The sequence below is a fragment of the Cupressus sempervirens genome, chromosome 5 (assembly GCF_028749045.1).
Source record: "Cupressus sempervirens isolate cs-2001-9-10 chromosome 5, ASM2874904v1, whole genome shotgun sequence".
NCBI classification, from domain to species: domain Eukaryota; kingdom Viridiplantae; phylum Streptophyta; class Pinopsida; order Cupressales; family Cupressaceae; genus Cupressus; species Cupressus sempervirens.
The window spans coordinates 484,961,194-484,969,271 of record NC_143122.1 but is presented as its reverse complement, the minus strand read 5'-3'; the positions used below and the strand labels follow the sequence as shown (position 1 = coordinate 484,969,271).

The following is an 8,078-nucleotide window of genomic DNA, read 5'->3' as shown; positions in this document are numbered from 1 at the left end:
TAGTTAGAAGTTCAAGAAGTTAATATGTATACTCTTTCAATAAATTCAATAGAATCAAGGTCTTATCAAGGAAAACTATGAAGTCTTATATATATGATGATTCTCCTATCTAGCTTCAAGTAAGTGCATAAGAGAATTCAGATCAAGTGATGTGAGCTAGGGTTGAACATATCAAGTACCTTCATCAGCATAGAACTAAAGTATTATCCAAACATTCATCTCACATGTTATCAAGTATAACAATCATTTGCCTGACACCCACCTTATTAGTATGTGAATCATGACTTTAGTAATAAATGATAATTCCATAATCCATCATGTCCTTAAGATGGCATCCTTTCTCAATCAGCATTGAGAAAACATGAAGTATGATTCCTAATAAAGATATGGTTTTCACATCATAGCATCCATCCATTGATCATTTATGAATACAAATCCTTCTCATTAATCATACAAAGATGAGATAATAAAATTTGCAAGAAACATGATAAGATAAGCAACATAATCATCCAAAAAAATTTATCATCAAGGAGATAAACAAATAGAGCATCAATACCAAACCAATATGCAATAAATGGTAATGTTAACAATGAAATATTTGTTAGAAAGCATGTCAAGATTATCACCTTATGTATTGCTCAAATGATCATCATAATCACCCATTGATTGTAACCATTACAAGAGATATAGATTAGGAAGATTGAACATAAAAAGACAAATTTTGTCACACCATTCATGCTTTCCCATGTTCAAATCGAACAGCATAAGTGCATCCATAGTTATGTGTGTCTGTGTACATATGTATGTAGCTTCCTATCAGAAAATAGACAGTCACATTACCAACAATCAACATGATAAGTGAAGTGAACAAACTAATCAGTAGCTATTATTCATAATTATGCAAATACAATTATTAACCATTAAATTCCATTTAAAAAAAGAAAGAAAGGTGTTATCCCAGCCTATGGGTGCAAGCATCCAATAACAATGAGATCTATTATAAGATTCAATCCTATTCTCAAAGACATCATCAAGTATTTCTTATCAGCTATTTATCCTTATTGGATTTCTCAAGGGAGTACTTGCCTTTCAAAAATTAGTTTGCAAATACTCAAGGAAAGTAATCATGAAGATCCCACTATCTTGTATACTTCCAAAGACAAGGTAGACATAGCAATATCATTACAGTAAGCAATATTGATGACAATTGTATATGTATAAGGTACATATTAGAATTAGCAATATCATCTCTATAAGTGATGTTGGAGACAAGTACAAATAAGAAACAACTATACCAATACTATAAGTGATATTGAGACATATGTGTACTTATAAGATTCATCAGGAACAACAAGATATATCATTGCTATAAGCGATAAAAAAGTAGAATTCATCATATTAGTCCCATATTAGAGTTCGCTATCAACACATTGAGAAGACTTGCAATATATATTATATTGATATATTAGAAACAAATAGTGGAAATTGGAAGGATACTTCACATAATTCATATTGTTATAATACAAGTACAAATTTAATATATAATAGAGATTATCTTAGCATAAATCTCATAAATATATCTGAGATAGTTGCGATACTCTATTTTATTGATAAGTAATATATCTTATAGCATCATGTTATAAGAAGTATCAACTTTAAATCACAATATTTCATTCTTATATTAATTGGTGTCAAATACCATCATTACAAGTCTTGTAAAGGACTTTTAGAGTCTTCTTGGAAGGAATTTTCTCACCAAATTTTGTGAGTTAATTGTCCCTAATTCCTAAGAATTAATGTAAGGGGATATTACAAGATTGATTTCCTTCTCACTAGGTTTTCATTCAATCATTAGGCAAAAGATGTAAATGTAATCCATTGGTTGGTGGTCATATATTCAATCTAAGATTGGTGTCTCTTCTTGGTTGTTGTTTACTTATTGTAAGTGATTCATTATTAGTGTGAGACTGATTGTCTCATGATTTTTCCCATCTTGGGTTTTCACATTAGTTTACCACTCTTGTGTACTTGTGAAAGATTTTGTATTGTATATTTGTTATAGTTTATGAATAATAGCTATATTAAAGTTAAATTTATTTTAAAATTGCATATATTGTTTCACCCCCTATCTCCCTTATAATTGGTATCAATGTAGGCTCCTTTGAAAAGGTTTAGCAACTTAAGTTAGATCTATGATAGCACAAGATTTTCTTATTTGGTTATTTTGATTTCCAATTTACTTGCATGATCTTGTGCTAGACATGTCAGGTAGCTAAAATATTCCAAAAGTTGGTAGAATGACGAATATTTGGAGGTGTGTGGGATGGTAATCTCATGTTTGTTTTTAATCTAGTTTTACTCCTTGCCCATGGAAATTCTCCCACTCTTCTATCCTTGACCAATCTCAAGGAAACTATATATATAACATATCTATGTACTTTTTGTGTATATATATGGTAGGGGAATGTGTTTGAATAATTTTGTTTGGTATTAAAATATTTATGTATCCATTACCCTATGTTAAGGGAAATACTTTTGATGAATCTGCAGAGAGGAGATAAGTATGAATTCCCTTGTCATCATTAGGGAAGGGTTAATTTCCTTATAGCATGAAGTGTCCATTACTTGTGAGAAAAATGTTGTTTAATTCTCATACATCTATATGCACCATTTTGGTGTGGTAGGAAAAATCTTTTCTTTTGTTATGGCTGGTTGATTCCATTTTTTATGCTTTTCTTTGTGTACGAGCAAGTGCATGAGAGCTTGCAAAAAAAATTGCTTGGATAAGTTCAAGAATTTTTTGTTGTTTTTTTGTATTGACACCATAGTGTTGAGTAGGTGGTTTTTCTTGAGCCAATAGATTGGAAACTTTCTCCATCCTAACTTTAGTCATTTCCATTGTAAGCCAAAATATCTTGATCAACTCTTCCCTTTGTTGTTGTTGAGGTAGAAACTCAATCTATAGCTCACTGACTCTTTTGTTGTACACACCATTCAAATCCTTGATAATTTTGTAAGTTTTATCATTATCACTAAGATCATTCTTAATCTACTCACATTGTATTTAAAAATTGGCTACTATATGGCATGCCACTATATACAATATCTGTAGGAGATATTGATTTCCTCCATACATGTTTTGATATGACCGCTAGAAAGGGACCATACCTATAATACAATGTTATAGTTGTTATCCATTTCCTTCTCAACACACTAATAATAAATGTCATATTTTAACAACTATTTCTGAATATCAAAAACCAAATCACTAGACTACACTCCACAAATATGAGATACCACCACATCATTGTCAATCATATGATCAACGTGTTGAAAACAATTGATCAATTATATATTTTCTTTGATGTTACACAAAATGTGATGTCTTTACCAGTCAGTTTATGTTGAGCTCATTCAGGCGATGAAGACAATTTCCTATGTCTGATGAGCATTCCAATGTTTGCAAAGTTTAGAAAAGAGTGTCTACCAAGTTCACTTGGGCATCAAAGAGAAGTTTGCAAAAGTTGAGTGTTAACCAAGCTCACTTGGTTAACAAAGAAAATTTTGATGAAACCAGTGTTAACCAAGCTCACTCAGTTACCAAAAGAAGTTTACAAAGTTACAGTGTTAACCAAGTTCATTTGGTTAACATAGGAAAATCACTTTAGTGTTAGTGTTTACCAAGAAGGGTTGGCTAACAAAAGATTTTCTTATTTTGGCATATTGAGTTTAATATAAAAAATTATTGGTTCTAGTCGACCAAAGAGATGAATATTAATTATTCTAAGGTGTACTCAAGCTGACTTGAAAATGCATATGGTATAAGTATAAGGTCAAGTTAAGGATTAAATGTAAGTAAGAATGTGTGTAAGATAAGAAGATGCTTAGAAGAAATGAATTGGAAGGATAAGCATAAGTTGAAAAGATACATCTGATCAAGAAGGATCAAGTATTGAAGATAGAGTTCAGATCTAAAATCAGCAAAGATAATTTTGCATCAACAATCAGGTCATATCATTGTTACTCTCTAACCATTGTAGTAGTGAACTAAATGTCCTAATAGAGTTGGCTTAATAGGTATTTGTAAATCCTCTAACAAGGTGGTGTTTCTAGATTGAATTTTCTAAAGACCTCTAACAAGGAAAATCCTAATAGGATCACACCTAATAGTGTGTTTTGTAACCTTTAACAGGATTGGCTCCTAATAGGGCTCACTTCAGAAGAGTGAAAAATAGTAACTAGCCACAATTGGTGGGTTTTCCCAAAATGGGTTTCCATGTTAAATCTTGGTGTCACTTGTGTTCATGTTATTTATTTTATGTGTATGAAACTAAGTTAATTAAGGTTAATCACACTTAATATCTTAAGATTTGCATGTTTAGTATTTGCCAAGTAGCAGTTGTTATTACATTTATTTTCAAGTTACAACATATTAATGGTGTTAACTAAGTGCCTATGTGTTAACCGAGTTACAACAGTTTCATCAGAGTTTATGTTTTGTACTGACATAAAAGGGATCTAGGATTTATTTTTGTAGTAATTGATTCACCCCTCCCCTCTTAGTTACTCCTCTTATATTTCCAACACAACAACCAACAACAAGGAGTTAGGGGTGTATCTTATTTTTCTTCTTATTTTAGCCATGAATTTTTTTTAATTATTATGACACTCCACAAGGTTTGAGTTTTTAGTGATATCCAAATCTAAGGACTTGAGAGGATGACTATGACAAAAATGATGCAAAATCATCATATTTCTTCGATTTTATGGATAAGGGTCTGAAAACACCATTGGCATCTTTCTATATTTCAAAACCATATTGTTTCTCTCTTTCTCGATAGACCAACCACCGATCCAACTCAAAATAAATGAAATAAACTATTCATAATGATGTAAAAAGAAACTCAAGGAAAACTATTAATAAATTATCTATGTAAAATATTGTTAAAATCTTGCAATAACCGCTAACCATTATAGCAATAAACAAACCTCCTACAACCTGCAGAGTTCAAAACTTGTATTTTGGAATCCACATGACTCAAATTTTAATGGATGAATATGATATAAGATTGTAGGAAAGAACATTATATAAGAAAAGAAAAATGCCATAAGGAATATCTTGATGTCTTTCCCTATTGCAGCATCTTGTAGAAAGCTTAAGAACCAATTAATTTCATTTCTAAAAGTAACAACAACATCAATAAAGATATTCTATGGAATAGAAATTCAGGGAACACTTGGAGAAGACTTGAAAAGAAATAAGTATGAGGCTTAAATATTTTTCAAAGCACAAAACCCATTAAAGATAGACTTTTTTGTAAGGCACTACATAGAGAAATTACCCTAAACTATAATACAATATGAAAACAAGTCTAACCTATTAAAGAAAAAGTAGCATTTGACCAGAGAAATAAGATCACCATACAAAATTCAAGGCTGATGCAAATCAACATCAACAAGTGGTACTCTAGCCACTATAAAAGAAGCCATATGAATGTGGCACTAGTAAGAATGCTTAAATAAATTCTCTTATTTCTCCACAATAAGACATCGAAAGTTGTATACAAAACCAAACATTGAGGGAAAATAGCTTAATTAAATTTTCAATTTTATTGTTTAGGATAACAAATGCCCCTATCCCTACCCATATTTCAATTGAGCGATATTTTACAACTGCATGACAACCCTTATTTTGCATTATCAAAAAGTAACTTTTAGTATAAAGTTCTTAAGTCTCTAAATTTTTATGATCTATGAAAAAAAATGAAATTCCAAAAATCTAGATTAACTCAAGCACTTTGTTTCTAAATTGTAAAACAATAAAAATCTCCCCTATAAAAACACACCATTGCTCAAAATGTTAACAATAGGGCTTCAAAAAAATATTTCTTCTTACATTTGCCTCCAATGAGTAGATAATGAATGGGTTTCTAGTGTCCAAAGAGATAAATATGTGACTTGGAAACTAATGATTGTTCACTCCTTTTGAATAATGTTTTTGACCTTTGTTTAGGAATTCTCCTCCCAAACAAATGACTTGCTAGAGAAATAAGCTTTGTTTGTTAGGTTCATATAAAAAATTTGTAAAAATAGTTGGAAGATTCATAGCCAAGAACTAACATGATTTCACCTTGAATAAACCTTCATTAATGTCCTCCATCTTTGAGATCTTTATTGGGTTGTACCATTATGGGACTTCCAAAGATTTAACAAACTCTATAAGTCTTCTTTCATTGTCTTCTAGGCTATCAAAATTTACACCAATGACTATGAGTTTGATGCTTAACTACAAAAGAAGATCTCATGGAGAGGGATTGAATCAACATCATCCATTGATAGCCAATTCGAATTCCCAAATCAATCACATGAATTCGGTTCCCATGCTTCATGACATCAATGATACCTTGGACAGCTATAAATTGTATCACTTTAGAAAAGGGAAGGGTAATAGTATAGAGACCAAGTAAAGAATAGAACTTGGCTTTTGTGTTATCACTGTGTCAATTCATAGTGAAATAATTCTTGTAGTTATTGGTAAAAACAAGGGTTTTTTCTTTCACCTCATTATCTTTTGCATTATCCCTCCACCCACACCCATGAGCTCGTAGTGAAAATCACTCCTCCTGCACACTTTTCTCTCTCTTTTTTGTTTATAATCCATGTTTGTCAAAATTTTGACCAAACAAACTCATGTTGGTCAAATTTTTGACCAACTCAAGATCTTAACAAAAAAAAGTTAAAATCAAATGGAAAATGGTGTAAGGTTGAAAATTAAGGTCAAAAATTAACACCAAATCTACTAGTGTTAGTGTCAATTAAATGCATTTGTATTATTAGCTATACCAAAGAAAATAACATTATTATCATCTTTTATTTTCTTTCAAATTCTTGAGAATATTTTTAAAATAATTTTTTAATTCAACAATACATCTATTGATTATTATGCAAATGTCTTCAAGTATGTTATCAAATATGTTGAAAAGTATTCATGTTTTTTATAAAGCGTAAAGTTTACATTGATTTTCATGTTAAAAATTAAAAAACCAATTTATATGTGAATTTTAATTTTAGGTTCATGATTAAACTATTTATTTCTTCATCTCAAAAATAAAAAATAAAACTATCCTAAATTAAAATTTGAATTACAAAAAGACAATAGAGTACAATCTTTCTAGAAACAAACTTAAAATATTGCATATTTCATAATCTAATAGAAAGATTGTTTTTAGTACTTGTAATGAGACATAGTATTATTCTAATCAATTTTTTGTAACTAGTGATTATTATTTCTTATTTCTACTAATGAAAATCAATTATTTTTAAATATAATTATATAATTAGTATTTCCTAAAGTATAGATACACATTTCTTACATTTATAAATTAAGAAAAATAATTTAGAGTGATTTCATTGACTAAAAATAATGGGGTCTTATACATGAATTTCCCACACCTCTTCAAAATTTAAGGTAATTTTAAGGATATGATGACATTTATGCATAGCGCCATAATATTTTATCTACTTTGTTATTATTACAATATAATAATAATGAAATTGCATTTTTAATGCTCCTCTAAAATATATTTTCTTATTAAAATAAAAATAAATTGTCATTTTAAAAAAATGTTTAGATTATAATTTTTTTCTTCTCTTATCCTATTTATATGAAGGACCAAAAAATTATGAAGGAACGGAAAACCATGAAACTTGAGGAATGGAGAATAGTCAAATTATTTTCATGACATATGGAAAAAAAATTGTAACAAAAATGTAACAAGATCATTCTAGATTTCTTGAAAAGAAGAACTTACAAAAAAGATAGCAATTTGAAAAGGACCAAAATAGGAAAAATCACAAATCTTTTATCTACAAGTGTGAGGGAAAAGGCTTGGTGGAGAACACACAAACCTAGGTTAAAAGAATTGTAACTTTCTAATATTATTTAAATAAGTTTGAATGTTTATTGCAAGAGGATTGAATAACAAAGGTGGAATTGTAATCAATAAAATTAATTCTTTGGTTGTCCCCATAGGGAAAGATGGTAAGGAATTTCCTATTCCTATAGGGAACCACAAGGA

General features: G+C 29.7%; 1 pseudogene; it reads right to left on the bottom strand.

Annotated features, from left to right (window-relative positions):
- Nucleotides 1-4,992: 4,992 nt before the first annotated feature.
- On the bottom strand, nucleotides 4,993-6,160 carry LOC149556856 (reticulon-like protein B8; annotated as a pseudogene).
- Nucleotides 6,161-8,078: the final 1,918 nt, after the last annotated feature.